The sequence below is a fragment of the Podarcis melisellensis genome, assembly GCF_964234715.1.
Source record: "Podarcis melisellensis genome assembly, chromosome: 3".
NCBI lineage: Eukaryota > Metazoa > Chordata > Lepidosauria > Squamata > Lacertidae > Podarcis > Podarcis melisellensis.
The window spans coordinates 89978843-90006296 of NC_138530.1; the positions used below are offsets into that span (position 1 = coordinate 89978843).

Genomic DNA, 27454 nt, shown 5'->3' on the forward strand with positions numbered 1-27454 from the left:
TCAATGGGTGCACTTCTAGGAATAGCTGAGAGATGTAGGATTGATGAACGTGCCCTAACTTGTAAGTGCACTTCTGACTATAAAGAGTTAATTCTTCACTCTAGACATTTCTAGCTTGACAGTGCTGTAACAAAGAGCAAAATGTTGTGCTAATGGAAGAAGGGCATTGAACATCACCCAGTGTGTTACAAGCATCCACCAGTTGCTTTTTAGAGGATAGTTAATAAGAAAAAAAAGAGCATTTTTATATGGTATATGTTGCTAAATATCTTTACCATATCACCCTGCCCTAACCACCTTTACTTGAAATGGTGTTGCGTTTATTTAAATTTAACTTCCTTTTTTGGAAAGCGGCAATAGCAACTGAGCCTGAAAAGCAACATCTCTTCGATCTTGAAGTTGCATTTTAGTCATTTTACTGCACCAACCACCACCCAAATCTGAGTCACGGTGAAATAAGCAGGGAAGTTTATTTTGTGCCAGGTTTTCAGCATGTGACTTTTAAATCTTCTCTTTTGCATCACTTGCATCTGAAAACACTTTGGTGCCTGACCAAAAGCAAAAAAAAAACAAAGCAAAACAAAAAAGCCTAGTTACGGTAATGAAGTTTAAAAAAGGGCAAAGTGATTTACAAATCCTATCATTTCCACCAGATGGCGCTATTTGCCATGCACCTAAATTTAACTCCAATTTTGGATGAAACAAGATGATTGCTACCTTGCTGTTGCTTTTTCTAAAGGTCATAGAGGAGTCTGAACAATTTGCCCGTATCTATGCAATGTGAATAAGAATGCATATATGGTAAGAGGCCAATTAGCATCAGAGCTTGCTTGCTTTAGTATTAGACTTGAAGAGAGAAAGAGAGAGAAAATTCAGGCATATTTTGCATGTTCCTTCCCCCCCTTTTTTTCTTTTTTGGTGTGGGTTAAAATGTGCACATCTAGTGCATCCAGATTCACAGTCTGCATGTGAAGAGAGCTTCAGCCTATATTTATACCTTGTATAGGACTGCTGTCTCTCAGCGCCTCCAGACTGTCAGGACTTTGTGGGAGTGATTCAATCGCACACCAGAACATTAGGTTTTGTGCAAAGTGGATCAAGGGACTCTGTGACTGCAGCTCGACAAATCCACTTACAAAACGCACACACCAGACTTTTTGCAGCTAGGAGAGTGAGACGGAAAGGACACAGATAAATTGGGGGCGAATGAATGGCTACCAGGAAGATGTGTACCACAAGAAAATCAGAATAAATGCTGTGCAAGAAAATCAGAAGCTTCCACCGTGAAAAAATGTATCACTGAATGTGCATCTCTCTCTCCTCAGCCTCTCTCTGTGATTCGCGGATGCATCGTCTTGTCAAAAAACACAATACACATAAGAGTTGGCTGGTTTAATCGTTTTTGTTTTGTTAGGATGACAAGAGCACAGGCGCATGTGTTTCCTGGTTGAGGTGAGGTTCACATGGTCAGGATATGGAACATTAGCATGACAAATGTAATGATTGTGTAGGAGGAAGTTCATTCCGGTAAAGCGGTATCCTATTCTTATTGTACTCTCACTCCTGTTTGATAGACTCGGACCATTTCAGGGATCGACCACAGCAAATCTGGCGATATAGGAACCCTAACGCAGGAAGTAGAAAGTTTGAGAAAGCAAAGCAAAAAGGAAGACGCAGCTGTGATTAGATTTGCCTTGGAAGACATCCAGCAACCAACTCTTACCACTGAGTGCAATCATAGACTTGTACAGCTGGAAGGGACCACGAGACTCATCCAGTCCAGCCCCCTGCAATGGAGGAATCTTTCACCCAGAGCGGAACTTGAACCCATGACCGTTAGATTAAGAATCATGTCTCTTCTTGACTTAGAAACAAGTCCCGCTGAGTTCAGTGAGACATATTCCCAGCAGAGATCAGTGCCAGAATTCCTCCTAGCACAACTGGATTTCCCCCTCTGCTCCCGGCTCACACGCCCTCCCCAAATCTGCTCTAGATGGTAGGGAAAACCTCCCAAATAGCAAGGTTGTGCCAGAGAGGAAGAAAGGGGAGGTGATTCCATCAGGCAGGTAGAAAGGCTTTGCATTGATGGAATGATCTCCTTCAACTACGTCCAATGCAACTCAATGATTGCAGTCATGGTAGCTTAATTACAACCTGCCTATAATTGCTCTATACCACTTCAAACTGCAGGTGTTGTTGGTGCCTGGGTACACGGAGAAAGACCTCGCTGGGCTTCTTGCTCCATCTAGAGAACTCCAGGCAGGAGTGTTCTCCCCCACAAGTGACCCTTGGGATGATTCATCACTCTTCTTTCCCAACATGCTTCTGTGACACATATCCGGACATGTCCACGCAATACAAAAGCAGAGTCCAAACAGAAGCTAGGCATTGGAGGTGTGGATTTCTAAGCTACTTTATTATGTACAAAACAGAGCAAAGGAAATCATGGCTCTTCTCTCCTTCATCTCCGAGAGAGCAGAAAAGCAAAAGTACAACATAACGGAACAGTATAACTGAACTTCCGTTCTCATGACTCCAACACTATGGAATGTCAGCACAGATATGTGAAAGCAATCACACATCCTGCAACGGGAGGAATGAAATCCCCACAGGTACGATTTTACCTGACTGGATGCTCGTCCAAAGAAAATTAAAAAAACACAGCTCACCTAGAAATCTAGTGTCATCCTATTTTCTATGCATTGGGATTTGGGGTGGGGGAAAATGTGTGTGGGAACATTCAAGCCTTTGAATCCTCACCAACAGTCTGTAGTGATATCACTAAAAAAATTAGTATATTTAGTTCTGTAACTGGAAATAAAAAAAAATGTTATTATCAGCTTTTTCTTGGAATTGGGTCTAAAAGTTCTGGCCTGTGAAAGAATATAACATAGCATTTTTTCCCCCTGAGCAAACTATATTATTTGTTATTTGTATCTTGTGTGTGTATAATTAATTTTCATTTTTCTGCAGTATTGTTTCCCCTTTATTTGTATTTCAATATGTCATTGAACTATATGTTTAAGATTGAATAAGCAAAAAAGAATTTTTTTTAAGCTTCTGATGATAACCGCGATAATTATTTCATTATATTGTAATTTTATTTTTCCTGTTTTTAAGTACAGATATGGGTAGAAATTACACACATATTTAAAAAGCACCGTGAAAATGCTTTTAAAAACCCCCGTTTTTAAAAAGGCATTGAATTTTGCATAGCTCACTGCCACCATCTAGTGTCACATTTGTATGTTGCATTTTTACAACACATTTAAAACGCTTTATTTGCAGCTGTGTAGCTGAGTCCATGGTGAACCTACAGGATCAGCAGCTGGCAGCCATCAGCCCTTTGTACCTTTCTTAATCGGAACTAACGCTTAATTAAAGGGGAAATTAAAAAAGAAAGGAAATGTTTTTGAAAAGGGTGTTTTTAGACCTATAACACTAAATGGAAGATAAAGAGATTAATCAAGACATCTTTTGCCATAGTTCTTGCCCTCTTAGTCCAAAACTTAGCACCTACTGCATCTGCTGCGATTTTCGCAGTTTTACATTGTTTTCTTACAGAATGATCTGATGAACCCTTTCTGGTGGGATATCCAAATTTACATATACTACCATGTTTGAGGGACGCGGGTGGCGCTGTGGGTTAAACCACAAAGCCTAGGACTTGCCAATCAGAAGGTCGGCAGTTCGAATCCCCGCGACGGGGTGAGCTCCCGTTGCTCGGTCCCTGCTCCTGCCAACCTAGCAGTTTGAAAGCACATCAAAGTGCAAGTAAATAAATAGGTACCACTCTGGCAGGAAGGTAAACGGCATTTCCGTGTGCTGCTCTGGTTCGCCAGAAGCTGCTTAGTCATGCTGGCCACGTGACCTGGAAGCTGTACGCCAGCTCCCTTGGCCAATAAAGCGAGATGAGCGCTGCAACCCCAGAGTCGGCCATGACTGGACTTAATGATCAGGGGTCCCTTTACCTTTACCTTTGCCTTTACCATGTTTGAAGGCAATTGTAGTTGTGTGAAAGCTGATAACGATGCACACAGAACAAGAATGTCGCTGCAAATGCTTTAAAAGCGGCAGGGGTCTTGCAGCAGATAGGATGCAAAATAGCATGCAAAATCAACAGCAACCCACAACAGTTTGCTCAAAATTCTTCCCCTGGCTTCAGTCTCAAAACATGGTATCTGCAAGTTAGCACCACCAAGGACATAGCCTCTAACATTTCTCCAATGTAAATAGGGACGTCCCATTCCGTAATGGTAATTTCTCTGTTTATATCCCCACACATCTTACTAGGTTGGCCCAGCCGCTCTGGGCAGCTTCCAACATATATAAAAGCATAATAAAACATTAAACTTTAAAAAAAACAACAAAAAAAAACTTCCCGATGCCGCTCTGGGCAGCTTCAGACAGCTTGGGGGGGCAGATAACTCCATACTCTCCAACATTTCTTGAATGAAAATAGGGACATCCTAAGGAAAAGCGGGACATTCCAAGATCACATTAGAAACCAGGACAGCTTCTCTAAATCAAGGACACTTGGAGGGTCTGCAAGGACACCATGCCAGAAATCGTAATTATGAGACAAGAAGAAGAAGAAGAAGAAGAAGAAGAAGAAGAAGAAGAAGAAGAAGAAGAATAGTAGTAGTAGTAGTAGTAGTTTGGATTTGATGTCCCGCTTTATCACTAACCTAAGGAGTCTCAAAGCGGCTAACATTCTCCTTTCCCTTCCTCCCCCACAAGAAACACTCTGTGAGGTGAGTGGGGCTGAGAGACTTCAAAGAAGTGTGACTGGCCCAAGGTCACCCAGCAGCTGCATGTGGAGGAGTGGGGAAGCGAACCCGGTTCACCAGATTACGAGTCTACCGCTCTTAACCACTACACCACAGGCTGAAAATCTGTCTGGTTTACTTTGAGGTACTTCTATTCATGGGCGTGAGAGATGATGTCAGAAAGTATGGGAGAATTTTTTATATATATATACTCTGGGAGTGGAAGTTTATTCTTTCCTTTCCTGTTTTGTGTATCTGTGTGTTTACAGGCCGGGGGAGGTAAGCTGCAGTTAAAGAACCAAGCCAGAACATACATAGGTTTTGTACTCATCCTTGGAATAAACATCCTAAAATTTCGGCAAACATTTTACCGTACCTTCCCAGACATTTTTGGTTCTTTTGCTATGATAGATATAGCCCCGTTATGGCCATGTTTCCCACCATCAAATTCTCCAGGTCCTCTGCTGATATCAGTTACACTGAAGTGAATTCAGGCATTGCAATGTGGAGGTTTTGAGCTGCTATAAGTGGCGCAGATGTTTGCAATCCATGTGGAAATTCTGGCCCTGACCCAGCTTGACGGAAGAACAACATATAGCCTATATATGAGTCCCCAGCTGCATCAGAAGATGTGCTATCCTGCCAATTCCATGGTACTTGAATAAACATTGCGGTGCAGTTCTTGACAGCACCTGTATCAATTGCATGACCAGAAGCTGCTACCACCTGTCTCAGTTAGGGTATCCGTTACTGAAAGGGTCTTTTCCATTGAAGCTGACACCAGGCAGGTGCTCAGAAAAATAATAGAGCTATTTTCTGCCTTTCCCCTCGTTTGCTTGGTAACTTATGAACGTTCACCAGTGATTGAACCTCACTTTGCTACCTGTGAGAAGGCTGTAGGTTGATCGCCTGCAAGGAGGCAAAACTCAAATTACTTTGTTGTTGCAACTTCAAAAGAACAAGTTGTTTTACTGCATAACTCAAACTTTCCGAAATTCTCCATCTTTGGCTAATGTTTTCCGTCAAGTATGTCTTTTCTGTCTGTAGATCTCTCAAAGGTAGAAAACATCGTTCCAGCAAACCCTTTTAATCTATTGTGCTAGGATTAAAAGCATGCAAAATGTTCCTTTAAAAATATAAAATGGAATCAGAAATAGACACAGAGTTCTTCTTTCAAAAGCACACATGGCGTATAGATTATCTGTCGTTTTAAGGCAAGGTAGCCAAGATATTATTAAATCATTTTGGGCAGCTACTTTTCAAAAGGTGTTGCTCTTCTCCCTGCCATTGTTTCATTGTGGCATTGTGGTGTGATGTCAGATCAGCACACCCTAAATCAATGCTCCTCTTCCCCCAGTGCAAGACGGCAGACGTACAATCCCACCAGAGATCATTCTACTGCAGTGTTGGCTATCAGCTGGAATATGCATGGCTCTGATGTTGTGGTCACATTGTGATTCTAACAAAGGCAGACATTTTCAAACTTCCATAGGTTAAGAAAAGGATCTGCATGCTCACATACTAATTTTATACTTCTATTAATTCTACAGATAGTTCTCTGAATAAAGCACTGACACGCTTTTTTGCAACTACCAGTGTAACAATATGAATAATAAAAAATAAACTGTGATGATGATGATCCCCTGCCCATTTGGCTGGGTTGCTAGATGGGATCTAAATTATCTGTTGCTTGGGTGTCCCGTATTTGAAAAAAAGGTATGGTAAGCAGTAAATATTCACATTTATTCCTGCTCAAATAGAGAAGAACTTGTTAAAGTGACCTGATTTTTAATAGGTATGTAAGATATGTATATATGTGTGCAGAAATGCACACAAACAAATCCCATTAAAAATATTCATATGTCTAAAGTAAATTTTAGCCATGCGCTCAAATCTCTGATCTTATATTTGTGGCCCAGAGCTAGCATCTTGAAATCACTTGATTACAATAAACAGAATACATTGTTAGGGATCCAAAAATATAATACTGTTGCCAAGGTTACCATGCAACTGAAAATGCGTTTCCACTCCACCAAGAAGCTGAAATCATTTTGGTAGCCTAGTAATATTAACAGGATCTGAGTAAATATGAGATCTCGGCAACTGGTGATCGTATTAAGAATGTGAAGGTTGTTGCCCAGTTTTTGTGAAATCTCTTTTACCTGTAACCAAATATATTTTGTGAAATGTCAAATGCCCAGGACGGCTGTCCTTATGATTGCATTGCATAACTGTATTTTTGGTCAAGTGCACTTTCCTTATACAATAGAGATTCTGTCATTGCTTGATGTGGGATATATAGAAATAGCCCTTCGTTGGGCACAATTATTTCCCGTGGTTCCAATGTGGAAGGCAATATTTTTAGCTCCTTCTCTGTTTGTTTGTGAAGGCATCTTGTTTTAGTCTCTGTTATTTCCCATAGGTTCCATGGCATCTGTGGGGTTTGATGTTATATTTCTGCAAACATCAAACAGGTTTGCTGTGATCACTTCATGCTGCGTGGTAATGGTTTTGTGTGGGAGATGAGATGCTTAAACAAACGCTGTTGCCAGCAGCTATCTGCTGCAAGTGTGCAACCTACTGTGCTGACGGCTGGGAAAGATTACGTCATGGACTGGTTGGACGCAGAGGAATGGTTGAAGGCATCAGCTGGGGAACCCCAAAGGAGCCCAGGGGGTGGGACGACGATGAATGGTCAGAGGGAGAAGACTGAGAGGGGGAGGTATCTGAAGCTGAAGAGGTGACAGGGTTTAGTGAGCAGGGAGAGTCTGTGCTAGAGAGAAGTCCAGAAACGGAAGCGGGAGAGAAGGGATGCCCAGAGGCTGATGAAGAAGCACAGGGGGGGTCTCCCCCTTCTGCTATGACAAGCTCCCCTCCCCTCTCCCAGAGGAATGAAGGGAGAGGAGCACAGGCAGGTAGGCATGCTGGCACAGTCTCAGATTGCTTGGGGAAAACCCTGGAGAGGAGTAGATTTAGGCATTTGTGGGAAGGCGGGGACCTTTAGTCTCTGCAACTGCCTCACCGGGGCAAGACCTACCAAAGAGAGTTGCTGTGTTTGTTAGACCTGGTTATCTGAGCAGATCCTGGGGTTGTTGGTTTTTTTTTCTAATAAAGAGTTGCCTTTGCCTACTCTGTGAAGTTTACAGAGAGCTCACTTCTGACATGTTAATAGGGGAGAGCGGATCAGCCAGAACCGCAGGCATGCAAGACTTGCCAAAGGGCTAAATGTATGGGAATCGTGATGCTGTATAAGGAGTTGCTGGCCAAGGAAATCCAGGGGAAATCCACACCAGGCAAAGAAGAATACAGAATGAGGAACTCGGGGGAAACCCAGGCTGAGAAACCCGGGAGAAACCCCCAGAACCAAATGAGGAAAACTTTGCTGATGTGTGGAGAACTGGAACTTCCTTTCACGGGTGATTAATGCAGATGCTAATAGCAGGGGAATAGTTTCTGCAAACACCCGCCAATTGCCTCACTTCTTTAGGCCTCTTAGGCTGCTGATGTTCTGCAAACAGGCTGAGGGGGGTCCCCCCCCCCACACATGTTGTGGACTTGCAAGAAAGCAAGGGTATTTTCAGAAATGATACATGACGAGACCAAAAAAAGAAAAGAAAGAAAGATGTTTAAAATGAGTACAGTGGTACCTCAGGTTACAGACGCTTCAGGTTACAGACTCCGCTAACCCAGAAATAGTGCTTCAGGTTAAGAACTTTGCTTCAGGATGAGAACAGAAATCGTGCTCCGGCAGCACGGCAGCAGCGGGACACCCCATTAGCTAAAGTGGTGCTTCAGGTTAAGAACAGTTTCAGGTTAAGAACGGACCTCCCGAACGAATTAAGTACTTAACCCGAGGTACCACTGTATATCAAAAGGGCCCGAAGTACTTCTGTTAGGGATTATAGGGGCAGAATTTATTTATTTATTTAAAATCAAAAGTTGTTTATGTATGTAACAGCACCAGCTAGGATTCTATATGCACAGAAATGGGAGGAATAAGAAGTTCCAACCAAAGAAGAATGCACAGGTAAAATAATAGACAACACAGAACTGGTTTGTTAAGTATTTTTATTTGTTTACTTGATCAGGGAGGGGGGCAGCTGCTACTCCCAGGGTTGAAACTTAACAAAATGTAATTGGGGAGAAAAGGCTGGTGATGTTCACACACTCATATGCTGGTTCCCGGCTCCTGCTCCTAAAGCAGCACACCAATCCCACATCCCAAATCAGCGGAGTTGCGCTTCTTCTGCCCCATTCTTCTTCTGATCTTAGGCTGTATAAGGAGATTATGTTGAGCTGCGTAATCATCTCCGAGCTAGATGGCATTTGGCTCTGGGCCCATTGTATGCTGGAGGCTGCCCCTCTTATCTCACGTATTACAAGCTGGCATATATCTGCCTAGTCCTTCCCAGCGAAACCATGTAGTGAGGGGGTTTGTAAACAGCTGTCAGACTTGGCTTTCAGCCGTGGGCTGCCAGAACTATATGACAATCTAAGGGGGTCAATATTGACAATCGGCATTCTATTCACTGGTCACATCTTCCCTTTCATTGAAATGTTGACTAGACGTCATGTGGCCCCCCGAGCCATCTGAAGGCAGCCCTGCATAGGGAAGGGGTTTTTATGTTTAATTAGGCTTGCCATATTTCAAAAACTGAAAATCTGGACAGAAAAGTTCTTTAGCTTTTTTTTTTCTCAAAACCAGACGTGTTTGAGCTGTTTTTGAAGATTTTTGCCCAGGCTCTGCTTGCAGCTTCAGCATCTCTATTAAATTCCTGACATTTGCAACCCTAAGTTTTAGTATGTTTTATATATGTTGGAAGTCGCCCAGAGTGGTTGGGGCTACCCAGCCAGATGGGTGGGGTATTATTATTATTATTATTATTATTATTATTATTATTGAATAGGACTCCCTATTTGCATCAGAGAAATGTTGGAGGGTATAAAATGCGCACATGGGTGGTGCCAAACTGGGTCTGAAATAAAGCCTAGTTTTGGCCCTGCTTTGTGTGGTGAACCACCCCGAGCCCCACGGGTATAGGGCGGTATACAAATTTAATGTGGGGGACGCTGTGGTCTAAACCACTGAGCCTCTTGGGCTTGCTGATGGATAGGTCAGCGGGTCGAATCCCCTGAGACGGTGGTGAGCTCCCATTGCTTTGTCCCAGCTCCTGCCAACCTAGCAGTTCAAAAGCACACCAGCACAAGTAGACAAATAGGTACCACTGTGGCAGGAAGGCAAACGGCGTTTCCGTGCACTCTGGCACTCGTCAGGTATCCCGTCGCACCAGAAGCGGTTTAGTCGTGCTGTCCACATGACCCGGAAAGCTGTCTGTGAACAAACACTGGCTGAGCGCTGCACCTTTGACTGGACTTAATCCGGGGGTCCTTTACCTTTACCTACCTACACATTTAATAAATTGAATGTTAATTAAATTAATCCCATGGGGTTTGCCGCCTTGCGCCTTTCTGCTGCCAAGAAACCCGGACACCAGGTGGGGGAGGGGGTGTTAGCTGTCCGTATTTGTGTGTGAGAGAGTGAGAGTGAGAGAACGGAAACATCGCCTGCCGAGGAGGAGAAGCCCACTCTGCCTTGGCAACGGGCTGCGGCGGCGCTCCATCGCTGACAGGCAATCCGGAGCGCCTCCCCTCGCCGACGAGCGCGCCGGAGGACGAGGAGAAGCGGCTCGCGGGGAGTGTCCCGCCCGCCTCTCCTCCCTCTTTCGGCCGCCTCCTCTTCCCTTTTCTCCCTGGCGGAGCTGGGTGGGCTCCTCTTTCCGAGGAGCCTGGCTGGGCACGGCTGCTGAGTGCTCCGCTGACTGCTGCGGTGTCGTGGAGGAGCGCGGAGCGCGCCAGGAGCCGGTGAGGGCGCGCGGGGCGCACAGCGCAGCGAGGTTTGGCGCGGGGAGGCGCACCCGGAGCCACCGCTTTCCGGACTGGGAATCAAGCGTTGCGTTGGATGGAAGGAAGGGAGGAAGAAAGGGAGGGAGAGAGGAAGGAAGGGGCCCGGCCTGCGGCGGAGCTGCGCTGGAAGGCGGGCTGAGGGGAGCGCGCGCAGGGGTGCCACCGGCCAGCAGGGTGGCTCTTGCCTCGAGCGCGGTTTGGGCATCTCCCAAGGTCTCTTCCTTTCCTCCCGGGCCTGTTTTTGTTTCTATCCTTTTTCGCCTTGCTCTTTCCTTCCCTGGGATCGTAGGAACTAACTCCTAGGGGCCGAGGGCCCTTTGCCCAACCCACCCCCATAAAATTTGGGTCCCCAAATGGTGTGGGTGGTGCGCCCCGTCATGTGACCGATGGCGCGATGTTTCCTTCCATATTTTATTCACGTTGGCACCCCGGGGATTATTTGGTTGCCCGTGAATCCCAAGCGCGGCCGCGTTTACTCGCGAGTAAGCCCCCACTGCGTTCCTCCAAAACGAAACGCGCGCAGGGCGGTGGGGGTTGCTGTGCCCGGGTGGCGAAAGGCACCTGCTGCCGCGTCTCCTTCCTTCCTCCGTGACCTCGGCTTGAACTGTGATTTGGACGGAAGGCTTGCTAAAGGGATTAAAGAGATGGCGATGCCTTCTCACGTGCCTTTCCGGCAACCCACCCGCTCCTAGTTCTAAGCCAAGTTCCTGCCTTGCGGGGGGGTTGGACTAGGTGAGCCATGGGACTCTTCCAGCTCTACGATTCTATGATTCTATAACATGGGACTGATGGTCCATGCCTGTTGTGGATCTTGGGGAAGGCGGACTTCTGCTGTTTTGCCTCTGATACTCCTTCCTTACCACCCCCCACCCTGTTGAGGGTGGATTGGCCTTTTATCGGTTAAAATCTGGTTTCGGTTCTGCCTGGTTTTCTCCCCTCATATGCATCATAGGATGCCCTCTTGCTGGTATTGATTCTCATTTTTGTTATCCTTCTCTCTGCGATATAAGGAGGTCATATATTGGTTGGATAGGTTTTTTGCCAGCATCTGATTGTGTGGACCAGTGGTATCCAGCTGCTTTGACCCTGCTGATGTTCTTTGTGGCGATATTTCAGGCCTGGCAAAAAAATAAATAAACGGCATACATTTTAAACTGCGTTCATATCATTGCAATCAAGCTATGGTTGTTGGCCGCCTAATGCGCCTCTTTCTGTGTGCAGTCAGTTGAATAGCAGTCTTTTGAGTGGCAGACATGTGGCTCCTGTGATAACCCCGCGTAATGATGCCACCAAACTCTGGGGAGGACCTACCATGGAAAAGGGGTGGATTGCGTCGGTGTTCATAAATGTCTTTGCTTGTAAATTAGGTAAACAAATATATGTAAAACCACCATCGTGAAGAAACAAATAGCAAATCAATGGAAAAAGCTGAAAAAGCTAAATCCATGTGTTACTGAACCTGCTTCCCGAACAGCAAAGTGTTCATCAGCGGGTGCCTAAAGCAATATCGTGAGGGGCAGTAGGTAAGAGGGAATGCCAAGGTAACACGAAAGGAATGGATGTACAAAGCTTGGGGAAGAAGAACCAGTACTTGTATTTAGGAAGGGCGCATGGTGCAGTCCTCTCAGAATGAGTACATGGTGCAGTCCTTTCAGAAAGATGTTCCATCTGTATTCTGATGACAGACCTGCCGTCTGCCGGAATGAAACACTCATTGGAAAAAGATAATACAGCTTAAGCATTAACACAAATAAAAGTACAGTGGTACCTTGGGTTACATACGCTTCAGGTTACAGACTCCGCTAACCCAGAAATAGTGCCTTGGGTTAAGAACTTTGCTTCAGGTTGAGAACAGAAATTGTGCTCTGGCGGCGTGGCGGCAGCGGGAGGCCCCATTAACTAAAGTGGTGCTTCAGGTTAAGAACAGTTTCAGGTTAAAAAATGGATAGCGGTTTGAAAGTGGTCAAAAGTGCACCTTGCATCTGGGGCAAGGGGCTTGCAGCTCACATCAGCACCAGCCAGCATGCCTAGTGGCCAGAGATGTTCCAAGTCTTAGTCCAACCACATCCAAAAGACCACATGTGGTAAATCCATGATTCCGGATACATTTTTGTTTCTACTTTAAAGCAGCTGCAGGGGTGTGTGCATGCAAGTTCAGTTTGGACGGTGGTAGCTGGCGAGGAGGCGACGTTTTGTTTCCGTCATCCAAACCTTTCCCCGCCCAGAGCTGGTTGGAACGCCTTGTATTCTGTCCCAACAGCACTGCTCCAACTCAACTGCAAGATTGGATACTGTGATTGGGCCTGCTTCACATGACATTTTTAATGCATATGGAAAGACATAGGTCAGGCATCCCCAACCTGTGGCCCTCCAGATGTTTTTGCCTACAACTCCCATGTTCCCTAGCTAACAGGACCAGTGGTCAGGGATGATGGGAATTGTATTCCAAAACATCTGGAGGGCCGAAAGTTGGGGATGCCTGATCTAGCTATAAGTTGAATATTTGCTCTTGCTGTACGTTTTGCGCCCTCCCCATTCTCAGTTTTGGAATTCAGATGTTTTGCACGTGAAATTAAGCTGTGCACAGTATATGGTTTCTTGAGCTTGCCGGTCAAATTGGGAAAGGGCGTGTTTGTGTACATAGCGATTTGTGTTAACTTTCAGTGGTTCTGTCCTCTATTCAAAGTGGTGGTCAGGTTTTGGATGAGAGCAGTGTATGGCTGTCATTTCAGTAAGGCTGTAGTAAAAATTTCAGAAGCATCTGAAACTACTGTGTAGGCTTGTATGCACGACACATTCCCCATTCCTCTTGCTCACTGTATGGAGCAAATTGCCACTAATTACAGTATTACTCCAAATTATGGCTATGTTTTAGAAGCTCCGAAGGATTTAAAAGCGTTTTCTGAAAATTATTTTTAGAAAGACAGGAGCTGGCAGAGTTAATTCTGCCTCCATATAACCTGCTTTCTCCCCTTTAGTCATGAGGGTTAAAATCGCCTTAGCTTTCAAAACAAGGTTTCACTCGGCAGTTAAGACTTCACAGAAGTTTTCAAATACTAAAAGAGGTTCCCCCCCGCCCCCCCCAAGGAAGGGGTGTCATGAGCTGGTAATGTGGCTGGGATCCTTCCTAAGGGTTGCTATTTATTTGGGTCATGGTATTGCCTTGTGTTGCCAACAAGGGCTCTTGTGTTCCAGGACCTTCATTAATATAATGGCAAAGAGATGGAAAAATCCATTTCCCAGACAGCTTACTGTCTTGTGCCAGGCCATACTAGAGGGACAAGGCAAACAGAGAATGGTCAAGCAATGCAATCAAATCCTGCACAATTAGAATTGCTTCGCTTTAAAAGAGAGCCATTGCCGGCTTCAAGCGCTGGGTCTTCTTTCCTCTTGTGTCCTCAACAGGAGAACCCAAACTCTTGTTGGGTGTGTCGACTTTCAGTTTTCTTCATGTATATGGATCCTGTTCATGTTATATGGATCTCGTGTGCTTCAGTAAGATTTCAGTATTTTTGCTATGTTTCACTTTCCTCCTGGAAGGAGGAGAAATCTCACTGGCTGTGTACTGTACCCACTTTTCTTTTAAAATGTACAGCTGTATCTTAGTCTGACTGCTGGGGCCCCTTCTCTCTCTTTGGGCAGCTGTTAGAATTTAGCTGTGGCCACAAACCAACCTCTCCTTGTCCTGAAGCACAACGGTGGGCAGCGATTCACAGGGAGGAATCTTGACTTCCAGCTGTTTAGCAAGAGCAGCAACAAAATGGCACGTATAGTATACATGTGATTTCACCTTCTGAAATTATACTGCTGAAAGCTTGGGGTAGCAGGACTGGTTTTTTGTGTAGAAGGACCGTAGGCTCTATTTGTTTGGGTACAAGAGACTCTCAGTTTATGTTCCAGAGATAGCACATAAAGCTAAAATCCCATATAGTCAAAACACATTGGGTGCAATGGCCAGTAGAACTGTCAAAGCCTTTTTCCTGGACACCCAACCGCTTACTATTTTTCTTTTTAATTTGCCAAGCATGTAGAGCTGAATGCGCACAAGTTAAATATATGTAAGTTGTGGGTCTGCTGTACTCAAAACCAATGCATGTGCTCAGAATTTTCATTATTTGTAAGCATCTGCCATTTCTACCTGGTTCTAGTTGTTCCACAAGGAGGGTCTATTTTATTTTATTTTATTTAGGTTTTTTTATTTTATTTGTTTGTTAGATTTATGTACTGCCTTTCATCGTAAGGTCTTAGGGAGGTTCGTGGAATAAAAACACAGGATAAGAAGCAGTAAATCATTAAAACAAAACAGCAAAACAATAGCCACTCTCTTCCTAAGGTAAAAGGTAAAGGGGCCCCTGACCATTAGGTCCAGTCATGACTGACCTTGGGGTTGTGGCGCTCATCTTGCCTTATTGGCCGAGGGAGCCGGCGTACAGCTTCCGGGTCATGTGGCCAGCAAGACTAAGCCGCTTCTGGCGAACCAGAGCAGTGCACAGAAACACCGTTTACTTTCCTGCCAGAGCGGTACCTATTTATCTACTTGCACTTTGATGTGCTTTTGAACTGCTAGGTTGGCAGGAGCAGGGACCGAGCAACGGGAGCTCACCCTGTCACGGGGATTTGAACCGCCGACCTTCTGATCGGCAAGTCCTAGGCTCTGTGGTTTAACCCACAGCGCCACCCACATCCCTTACTCCCTTCCTACAGGCATGTTTAAATGTCTGTAGAATATCAATCAGCTAAAGGCCTGGTTGAAGAGGAATGTTTTCACCTGGCATCTAAAATATATATATTCCACAAACAGGGAGCCACTACAGAGAAGGACTGTTCTTGTATTGCCACCCTCTGCACCTCATGTGAAGGAGGCACACAAAAAAGGGCCTCAGATGATGAACGCAGAGCCCAGGATGGTTTAGGTGGGGAGAGGCGGTAAAGGCAAAGTAAGCCCTGCAAACCTGCCCATTCCTGCCATAAGTGATAAGCTTTCACATTGTGGGAGCTTCCCTATAATATTAGCTCTGTTCTGCTAGTACTCCATTTTCCTGCCCGTACATTTGTATATTTTATACTGGACTCTCGTTGTACTTGAAGTTGACTTTTAGCATTGTTTTTTTTTAATTGCCCAAGTTAGTTTTACGCATCCCACTCCCATGTTGTTAAGAGAGTGCTTTTCTGTCGTCGTCCCCCCGCTTGTTGTACAGTGAGAATAAGTGTGAGTGCAAAAAATCACCTCTGTGTGGAGTCACATGTAAAAAAAGAAAATAAGCATTTCCTTTTTTGTGTCTCCTTTTTTTGTGTTGCTCCCTGCCCCTTTCCCCTTTTTCACATGCTCCCACCTTCTTCCTCAGAAACAAACGTTGGTGGTAAACCCCTCCCACCTGCTGCAGAGAAAAAAAGCTGTTAATACATTTCACACCAGCTTGTCTCTTTTTACATACACCTTTGGTGTCACAGCAGGAAAAAGACAAACCCCCTCATGAACTTGTTAACCTCATACTCTCCTTCCCTGTGTTACTATGAAATTCCATTTTGTGTTTCCTTTCGTGATGGGCTACACTTGTGTCTCTGAAGTATAAAAACAGGTCAGGTCAAAATAAAATTTCTCTCGTGTGTTTACCCTGTGATTCTTGTTTAGCTGAAGTAAATCGAGGTTTGTAAACTTGGCCTAACATTAAGAACTGCATCCTCTAAGGTTAAAAAGTAATTTTTAGAAAGCCACATTTTTCCTGTTCTTTGGGCTCTATTTTCACATTTGTGCATGCATGACATGCACACAGTTTCAGAATTATCCAATTGTTTTGCTCACTTGCACTGCCATTCAGATAATGACAGGTGCGGCTGTCTATGTTAATTGTTGACCATGTGAAAGCAGAGGCTCGTGGGCACAAACCACTCCATAGGCAATTGTGGGCAAGTCCTGCCAGTCCTGGTAGTATTCACTGTATTTTTCATAGAAACATATAATTTGTAGAGTTGGAAGGTACTCTAAGAGTCATCGAGTCCAAACACCTGTAATGCAGGAATCTCAGCTAAAGCATCCATGACAGGTGGCCATCCAACCTCTGCTTAGAAACTTCCCAGGAAGGAGAGTCCACACCTCCCGAGGGAGAGCGTTCCACTGACCATCAGCTCTTACTGTCGGAAGTTTTCCTGATGTTTAGTCGGAATCTTCTTTCTTGTAACTTGGAGCCATTGGTTTGAGTGTGACCCTCTGGAGCAGAAGAAAACAAGCTTGCTCCATCTTCCCTGTGACAGCCCTTGAGATATTTGAAGATGGCTATCATCTCTCCTCTCAGTCTCCTCTTTACCAGGCTGAACATAGGAAATTCCCTCAACTGTTCCTCATAAGGCTTGGTTTCCAGACACTTGATCCTCTTGGTCACCCTCCTCTGCATGCGTTCCAGCTTGTCAACCCCCTTCTTAAACTGTGGTGCCCAGAATTGGACACAGCACTCCAAGTGTGGTCTGACCAAGGCAGAATTGAGTTACTTCCCTTGATCTGGACACTAGAATCCTGTTGATGCAGCCTAGAATAGCCTTAGCTTCACTTGCTGCTATGTCACACTGTCTATGCGGTTACAGATAGGTAGCCGTGTTGGTCTGCCATAGTCAAAACAAAAAAAAATTCCTTCCAGTAGCACCTTAAAGACCAACTAAGTTAGTTCTTGGTATGAGCTTTCGTGTGCATACACACTTCTTCAGATACACTGAATCAGATACACTGTATCTGAAGAAGTGTGCATGCACACGAAAGCTCATACCAAGAACTAACTTAGTTGGTCTTTAAGGTGCTACTGGAAGGAATTTTTTTTGTACCGTCTATGCGGTTTACATAATAGGTGTGCTTTAAATATTTGCGCTGAATCTGACTTGCAGTGATCATACTCATTTTCAGTTGCTGAGCTGGTACGAAGTCTCCTAGCATCTCTTGTAGGAGAGGACCGCTGCTGTGTGAACTCCACCCTTGAAGGCTTCTCACACACAGGCGGGCACCATTTGGTCTTTTTAAGCCTTGCCAATGCCTCATTATGACATCATTCACTGGGTGGGTGCAGCTGGTCACTGAAACCCTGAATATTAAAAACAAAATAATGGAGGGTTTGGTTTTTGACTTCCATGGAACAAATTTATCCTCCAAACTTGTGGTCAGTTGTGTGTGAAAAAAATATCCATGTTGTAATTTTTACTGAGACTTTCGCCGCTTTTGCTCCTCCTTTCCCATCTGCCTTTTGTAAATCACATTTCTGTGCCTCTTGCTTGAATTTGCCTACTTATGGTAGAATATAAAAATTATTTGGAGCCCTGTTTGAATAGAACTATCTGGCTTAAAAGGTAAAGGTAAAGGGACCCCTGACCATTAGGTCCAGTCATGGCCGACTCTGGGGTTGCGGCGCTCATCTCGCTTTATTGGCCGAGGAAGCCGGCGTACCGCTTCCAGGTCATGTGGCCAGCATGACTAAGCCGCTTCTGGCGAACTAGAGCAGCACACGGAAACACCATTTACCTTCCTGCTGGAGTGGTACCTATTTATCTACTTGCACTTTGATGTGCTTTCGAACTGCTAGGTTGGCAGGAGCAGGGACCAAAAACGGGAGCTCACCCCGTTGCGGGGATTCAAACCACTGACTTTCTGATCGGCAAGTCCTAGGCTCAGTGGTTTAACCCACAGTGCCACCCGTGTCTCAATGGTTATTAATGTAGGAGCTGAGCCATGGTGGATTGAGGTGTGTACAGAGGGACAAGATGCACCTAAAACTTGGCTTTCCTGCTGCCAGGCTCTGTGCTCAAAATATATTTTCTCCAAATTTGCATGCTTGCAAAACCGTATGTTCTGTTACCCAAATGTTATGCAAAGTGGTTGCTAAAAATAAATATTCAGAGAACCAGGCTACACAGTACATAAACGTGGTTTTCCCTGCATCTTAATATTGTGCTTGGTTTTTTTTAAGGTGCAGATGAACAACTAGCCTGAGAAGAGTAGCTCTTTTTATCAATCACAAGCTGCATTCACATCTAAATATTCAGCTGCCATTGTTGAGGCAAATAATGAATAGTTGAAGGCAAGTGATTCTTTTGGAAACTCTGGATGAAAAAATCAATACCGCAAAAACCAATTCTTCCTACTGATACCTACTGATAATCAGTTTCCTTTTTCACATCTTTTGGTTTCCGTTGCTTTGGTTTCTCTCTTGCAGGCATTTGCGTGATTGCCATCTTGCTGATCAAAGTTATCAGTGCCTCTTTTAATGTGACCTAATTTCTTCCATGATTTCCACTCTCTCTGATGAACTTAGGGCCATTACATTGATCATACTTGGTATAACTGTTGGATGTTAACGCTAAAGGGACCCCTGACCATTAGGTCCAGTCGTGACCGACTCTGGGGTTGTGGTGCTCATCTCGCTTTACTGGCCGAAGGAGCCAGCATACAGCTTCTGGGTCATGTGGCCAGCATGACTAAGCCGCTTCTGGCAAACCAGAGCAGCGCACGGAAAGCCGTTTACCTTCCCGCTGGAGCGGTACCTATTTATCTACTTGCACTTTGACGTGCTTTCGAACTGCTAGGTTGGCAGGAGCTGGGACCGAGCAACGGGAGCTCACCCTGTCGCAGGGATTCGAACCGCCAACCTTCTGATCGGCAAGTCCTAGGCTCTGTGGTTTTACCCACAGCGCCACCCGCGTCCCTAACTGTTGGATGTTGCACCACTCTTATTAATAAGAGTATAGGTTCAAATGAATTATGGCCATTGGCCAAATTTGCTGGTGCTGATGGGAGTTGTAGTTCAGCAACAACTGGAGGGTCAAAGCCTCCCCATACCTGTTCTACGGCAAATGTAGAAAGCATATTAAAATGCCTGGGTTACAATTAACTACTGCGTAATGTAAGAATAGGAGGACAAATCCATGTGTGAATAAAGCTTGAAAGACAAGTTATAAATCTGGGATGGGCTGTTTTACTTTGTTATAAAATTAAATAGCATCGGGGATCCACCTTTATCTCAGCTTCTTTGAATCAAAGCAAGTTGCCCTCAGGGTCCAACACAAATGGTGACTTGGAAATAAATAGAGTTTGTTTCTGCGTATATTTTTTATAGCATACTTAAGACTCTAGTCTTTGAACTTGAGGTAGGACAGCTTTTCTGTGAGCTTGTGCAGGGCCACAGCTGTTGCACCCTTGAACTTTAGACAGCACTGTGCTAGCATAGTAATAATCATTGTGGAACTGAGATGCGGTTTTGATTGTAAGAGGGCAACATCAACTGACGCCAAAAAAGGGGAAAAAAGGTTGAATCACAAGACTGTTTTTACCTTGTGGTGGCTGCTTGGAAATGCATCTGGTGGCGGGAATGCTTTTCCAATGTCAATATCGCGATAGGCAACGGCACTTTAAACTTTGCATTCTATACATTTCCAGCAATAATAATAATAATAATAATAATAATAATAATAATAATAATAATAATAGTAGTAGTAGTAAATTTTATTTATACCCCGCCCTCCCCAGCCAAGGCTGGGCTCAGGGCGGCTAACAAGCAATAATAAAAACAAGTTGAATGAATGCAACTTAAAAACAAGATTAAAATACAACATTAAAACATTAAAATGCAGCCTCATCACAGGCTATGTGGACAATGATCTCTGTATAAAAACATGAAGCTGCCCCAAAAGTCGGGACACACATTTTCTTTTTAACACATTGCCCTCCTTTTGGTATGCACATCTTTAGACTGCCTAGCCTAGCATCCGTAGCACACTGATGCTACGCTAAAGCAAACTGAGCTCAGATGACTGATGAACCTCTAAGCTTTCCAATGGAAAAGTATTGAGCTGATAAATAGAAGTGAATTCTAGTGAAGTCTTGCCTTCTGCAGCATGTATAGCTTTAGGGCTGTATTGGCTCTCTTGTTTTTCTCTGGAAGCAGGTTGCCTTAGAAATGCTTTAACGATTGGAAATTGCATCAGTTTGAAGTTAATGGTGATGGGACCATAGCAACACTTACAGGGTCATAGTAATTATTTCCCTGTATTCCTTAATGCAGCGAGTGTTCTAACTAGGTTGTACTCTGCTTACAAGCTAGTATGGAAACTATGATCGTCTTCAGAAAAGTTCATGGCTACAATTTGGAGGGGACAGGGTATGCTGGAGCTGTGGCTGCTTAAAATCTGAACAGAGTATTGTAAAAATGGCAAAGGTTACAGAGTTCATTCAGTTATGGGATGGCGAGGGAAAAATGGTTTGTATGACAATGACATGATTGATAAACTTTAAGAGGAATATATATGGATTAGATATTCACTGTAAAATTAATTCAAAATCGAGCTATTATTATGCTTAATGGTTAGATTTATAATCTTAAACACTATTGCCCTTTATTGTATTTACATTATCATTGAAGTATATTTGATGGTATGTGGTGCTATTGATTTTAATATATATGAACGTGAAAACAAGATATCTCTCTCTCTCTCTCTCTCTCTCTCTCTCTCTCTCTCTCTGTGTGTGTGTGTGTGTGTGTATGCTAGGCTTTGCTCTGGTTTTGTTTTGAAGTTAACTTTAGTCATGAGAGGTAATCTTTAGAAAACCACAATATTTTCCTTGAGAATTTTCTCAGAGAGTTAACCTGCTTCGCTCAAAGTTACCCTTTGTTCTAAGCGTGGTGGCTCATGTTATGGAACCGTAAACTTTTAGGCTTATTCATTAGTTGGCATCTATCACTCTCTTGAGACAATGGGGAAATGTGCCATCGGGGTTAAAGGCAAACCATTGGAGAGTTACAGCGCCTGCTGTGCCTGTAGAGACCAGTTCAGGAGAGATATGTTTTATTGCAGCTGGGGCAGATGAAGGCGTCCGGTTTCTCTGTTACAGATGCACCACGACATTTCTTCTGTCTGTGCTCCTCCCAGCAGTTATTTCTCCTCTGGTGACTGCTGGTACAATCTGACTGTCTCCAGGCACAACCTGACTGTCTCCAGGCACTGCAGTCATCTGCAAGGGATTCTCACATGGTGGGGTTGATGTTGCCAGGCTCCATGTCACATCTTTATAGAGCTTTTTAATTACGGTATATTTATGTATCATGCTATAAAATGTCTACCTCACTTTTCATCCCCCCAAAACACTACAGTAATTTTATACACTGTCTCTGTTCATGGAGACTTTTAGGTCATTGGATATTCATGGTACAAGAGTGATCATTAAACATGAGAGAATTGAGAGTCATGCTAGCTACTGCTCCTTTTGCTCTGAAGCATCTGTAACTGTGGTAATTTGTGTGTGTGTGGGGGGGGAAGTCTTCTCACTAATGGACTGGTAAGTACGGACTAATTGTTTTGCCACCGCTTCCATTTCGCCAGCAGTCAAAAATGTAGTCCAGCATGTCAGATTAATCAAAAGCTTTTAAAGAGGGTGGGCCGTGAGGAGAGGGAACCATCTCTCTAATGAATGCTCTGGGTGGTTGCTTGGTTGCTGTTCATTTCTGCGGTTTCTGAGCTTACACTTCACTGAAGCCAACCTCTTCTGACAGGCTCTGTTTTCTAAAACTGTGGTCGCATGGTCCGTATGGCTGAGTGCTAAGGCCATTTCTAAGGTTCCCCCTATCAAGCATTGTTGATAATGTGAATATACTAAGGGTGCACATCAGGGTTATTTGGAGATTATTTGGAGACTGCAAGGTCACCCACACTCACACCCAGACAAGTCAGTTTAGGGCCTCCACGAAGCCTTGTGGCACTCTCTTGTTTTGGTAATTGTGAGCACTGTGTAGCTCTGTTTCTCCTATATTTCTACTTTTCTCTGGCTCCAGGTGCTTTCCAAGAGATAAGGCTACCCAAAATGTTGCTGGGGAGCACTGCAAGAGCTGTCAATTTGTTCATTGTTCAACCACAGCAGCAAATGACTTTCTAACATGTTAAAAGCTTAGTTGTGTTTGTTTGTGTGTTTTTTTTTTAAAAAAACTTTCTGTGTTGCTCTGCTTTAATAAAAACACAAAACCCAGATCTCTTCAGAACTTTGCAGGCAGAGTTCTAGACAGTCTCATATTTTAAGGACTTATTTGAGGCCTGTAAGGTCTAATTCTGAGAACACAAACGACCACTGGAAAGGCTATAAAAATGGGTAGTCAAAAATACACACCACTTGCTGCCTCTTGTTTATTTTAAGGTGAGAAAGAGCAAGAGAGGAGCCCCTCCTCCCTTCCCTGTAAAGGATTATTTTATTTCTCCCACAAAAAGTCCCTGGACTTGTTAGTTTGCAGGATACTAGCAGGATAATCCATGGGTGGGCGGGGCTCATGTGCCTGTAAATTTAATCTGCTTTAGCTAAAAGAGAAAAAAGTTACAGTCCTTTTTTTAGATTTCCCAATATAGTGAAAAGGAAGCACATTTTATCCATTTTATACTGAGCAGCTTGGAATCCAGATTACAGATGGAAGTGAAGAAAGCACAGAACAGCTCAGAAACAGATTAGGATTTATTTATTTTTTAATGCACAGATACAAGCCAAATCTTGTAGCTTGAATATCCCAGCAGTACTAAGCGTAGTATGCTGAGAGATAGATTGCGGTGGGATTCATCCTTGCTTCAGCACATCCAAACCATGTTTTAATTAGTTCAGAATTCCTCGATTGCTAAAGCTCCCTTTGTACTTTCTGAAGAGTACCTGCGGTTATAGTTCCTCAGCTTTTAATGTCTCGTCAAGTGCTTTCCAGTGAACATCGGTTCAGACCAGCAATATCTTTGCAAGAATATTTCTCCTTAGAAGCGAGATTGTGCATCTATTCATGCAGTCATGAAAGAGATGGCAGTCTGCTAGCAGCAGCAGCCGGTGGGGTCAGACCGCAGAACTGGCCTTATAGGAGTATGATGGCTTAGTCCTCAGTAGCAAAGTCTTCATTATGTGGAATGGAAAGGATGTTGAATATGTTAGGCAGACTTACTTCTTGATGTATCTGCTATATTTTTCACTAAACCCCCCAAATCTATTGTTCAGAGCCAAGTGGAAAAGACATCCAATTAAAATTAAAGAATGGGGTGCCTTGAAGCACATTCAGAACCTAGGAATTTCAGATCCCGAACTGAATTGAGCCCACGGGGCCTTTGCACAAAAGTCCTCTTCTGGTTAGCTTCCTTCTTTGCAGCAGCCCAATTTAGGTGCAAAAAGTTGGGTGTCAAACCCCCGGTCTACCACAAATCACCCAGAGCTCTACATGCAGAGCCCAGTGTGCCTGTTGCTCACTCCTGGATTAAACAGTGGTGAGAATTTCTGATTTGGGAAGAGCAGAGGCATTACACCCAACCTTTGAAAATAACTAAACGTGGTTGGTGAAAAATGAAATATTTTCAGGGGGGGGGGGGACGTTTGAGCATCCTAGGACATACATAGACTGTTACAGAATGATTCCATTGAGCCAGGCTAGCAGCGAAACTGACAAATCTGCAACGTTTTATCCATCGGGAAAGTTTCATTTTATCAAGTGGCTTACAAATTCTACAAACAAACAAGCAAGCGCCTTGGAAAGCACAGACCACACCAAGCTCAGAAAACTGGATACAAGACTTCCTGCAATTAGCAGGCAGCAAAAATTCTGCTTCCTAAACATAAAAAGACAACTTCCAGGAGACCTGGGGTGTTGTTATTTTTTTGGAACTCTTTGCTGAGTAATATCCACAACCAAACGTTTAATATAGATTAATAGCCAACTTGACAAGGGTTTAATCCCCACCCCCGGGTTGGCATGCCACAGGAAACTGTGGCCAAGAACTGACTCCTGATTTGTTGAGCCACCCATCATTCTATGAGGATAATATTGGTTGCCACTTTGATAATATTGAATGGTAGCTTCAGTTGCATAGACTCCATGTGTTTATTCCACTTAACAGAAAATCTAGGACTTAATGTCCACTGCAACAGCCATGCAGCTCCAAGATTTTGGTGAAGCTGGAACTAAACACAGGGTTAGACACCATACCTAAATAATGCATCTGTTAAAAGAGTTGCCCTTAGCTTAACTTCTGAGCATTTTGGAGTTGAGTGAACTGGAAATCCCTTAATACAACATGTTAAAGCAAAAGGTTTTTTCGTTAATTGAATGCTATTTTAATCCAACATATGCTATCAGCTACAGCTGGGCTCACCAACCTGGTGCCCATGGGCACCACTTCTCCCATCACAGCTTCCAGTGGTGCCCCTGAGCAGGTGCTCTGAACTTTCATTAAACACACACACAAAACCACAATAATTCTCTCTAGCCCTTCTACAGAGAAAGTTATGGGGCAAAATGTCCCTGGTAAGCATTATCTGTCAAATGAGAGTTTATTCACGCATGCAAGTCATCTCTCGGGATGCTGCAGGGATCTAGTCATGGACATGCGTTCTGTCGATCCACCCATAGTTCTTCGTGTTCATGAGAAGATGACTGCAGGGTCGCGGGAAAGATGACTCGCAAGTGTGAACAAAGCTTCTCATCTTGAACACTGTAGGCAGACCTTGCAGCAGCTGCGTTTGGCTCAAGATAGTAAATGTATTCAGTGGTTAAGTCATCCAAATATGAGATGAGGAGGGTAGCACATCCCTGGGTGAATCAGCGCTGAGGACCAGAGAGGGGACTGGTCATCTTGCAGCATCCCAAGCATGTTGTCATTAGGTTGTGAAGCTGCCTTGAGCTTAAAAGGATGGGTCATCATTTAAATTAGCCGGTGACTCAAGTAATAATGTGGGCTTAAATGTCCCCATCCCCTTTCATCTTGCTCAGCGTGTTAGCATGTGTAGACATTTAAGCTGGCATTATCACTGTAGTAAATAGACTTCTAAACGGCTGTGGCCTGTGATGCATTGTGAGCAAGATGATCCAGTAGCACTTCTGTTCCTGGGAATGAAACATTTTAAAATAAGGAGGCAAGAAAATGGCAAGACTCCTGTGATCCCTGCCTCCTTGATACAGAGTGAACTGTTTCCCCCCTCTCTTCCCCTCCTTAAGGGCAACCATGACGGGGGCTTTTTTTTTAGCATTGTATATTTTAAGACATGTGCATTTTTACATGTTACCTTTTAAAGAAATGGATTGATTTTTCAAAGGGATGGATCTTACTTGGGGACGGTTGAGGACCAGAGAGTTGGGGGATGGGAGGAAGATGAGAAGAAAATCACATCTTTTTGGAGTGAATACATGGTGCAGAACCTTTTGCTCCTTGAGGGCTGTATTTGCCCAGGGAGAAGTGGTTGTGGTCTCCAAATTGATGGCGAGTGTGCATGGATGTAGCCAGGATTTACGTTGGGAGGGCAGGACCCCCACCTGTTGTCATCCTCTGCGTAGTTCTGTCCAGCAGATTCAGAATGAAATGTCTCAACAACGGTTGTTGGGGGTGGGGGAATCTGCCAACATCTTCAGTCATTTGAAAACCAGGAAGTTAAATTAAAAAGAAATATGAAAGCTAGGAGCTAAATGGCACCTTAAACCTAGGTTATGGGCGCAGCAACATAATGTCTAGGCACACTTTTTTAGTAACAAGAATACAAAGCTGAAAAAGAATGAACTGCAGCTAAAATATTATGTTCATTTTTCACAGGGTCTAGTCCTTCCCCTGCCCACCCCCCTAATATTCTTAAGGGTCTCTTCTCCAGTTTTCGGAGAGTAGCTGGAAGTGGGAGGCAGAAAAAGGTCCTCCTTTCCTTCCACTCTGCAGCTTTAATCTGAAATCTTAGGCGCAGTACTGCTACCAGAGCTCAGAAACTGCTCGTGCTAAGGAAATTCCCTATCGCAAAATGCACCTGGATCAATTAGAGTTTCAAACACTGCTCAGCTGGCATACCAGATGGAGCTGGTAAACAGCTGCCCTGGGCACAGAATTGACCTGTGCTTCCATGGACAACTGAGAGTCCCAAATGACTTCCTGGCTGTACACCTAGCCCTTCGGAGGCACAGTTACTCCATTCAGGGCCAGGGAATCCCCCAACCCCACCAGCCCCCTGTCGCCCCAACCTAAAAAGTACTTCTGTCTTGTTGGGATTCAACCTCAATCCATTAGGTACCATATGTGTGTTTCTCCACCCCCATGTTGCTGTCATCTCCTCGTCCGCCAATTTTTCTGCAGTTCCTCAGAGCATGTGCCTTTGGTCCTGGGTTTCGTAACATCTGAATTGTACCATGCAAGAAGCATGGTTAGCAGCCCACTTACCAGACTGCTGTTTTGTGTTGTCATTCTTGCAACAGGTGGAAATTGTGGGTGCAGTGTGTGACATGAAAATTACAGTGCAGACCATGGCATCTTGGCTGTGGGCTTATTGGCAGCTGAGCCAGCAGTGCCATTTTAGCTCTGCGGGGGTGGGAATGGGACTAACAGGGTGACCCAGATTGGATACTGTTCCCCATCATTCCATGCCGCCAGTTAAAATGACAAAAGGGACCGATCTAGTCAGACGGACTGTATATGTTTTAGGGATTCTTATGGGTTTCATTGAGTCTGCGCAAACCAACCTGATTCACCCTACCTGAACGAATATGCGGATCAAAACATCACAGATCCTTCAGTTTTTGCAGTTCTGCACATTTACTGTTCTTGGCTTAATAAACATGCCCAAATGCATATTAAAAGTGCCTTTTTAGGGTAAAAATGTCTACAGATGCATCTTGAAGTAAATTTCATATTTCGGTGAAAAAAGACATTAAAAATAATGTGCTTTTCTTCTTCTTTTTTTAAAAGCAAAGTGAATAGAAACAGAACAGAGCAAACTTGTGAATGAACATGCTTGGATCTGCCACAAACCAGAAATAGACTTATCTGTTCAT

At 44.1% G+C, this 27454-nt stretch overlaps 1 protein-coding gene and 1 long non-coding RNA gene across 2 annotated transcripts in view; both read left to right on the forward strand.

The window, feature by feature from the left end:
- The first annotated feature begins 10371 nt into the window (after positions 1-10371).
- The window catches only part of CYRIA (CYFIP related Rac1 interactor A), a 65218-nt gene continuing 48135 nt past the window's right edge, over positions 10372-27454 (forward strand). The window contains 1 exon segment of the mRNA XM_081906556.1: positions 10372-10631. The gene's annotated coding sequence lies outside the window, so the exon portion shown is untranslated.
- LOC309367407 overlaps positions 12434-27454 on the forward strand; it is a 368756-nt gene continuing 353735 nt past the window's right edge. Inside the window, exon 1 of the long non-coding RNA XR_014167142.1 lies at positions 12434-12589. This is a non-coding gene — a long non-coding RNA (uncharacterized lncRNA). The remainder of the gene's footprint in view (positions 12590-27454) is intronic.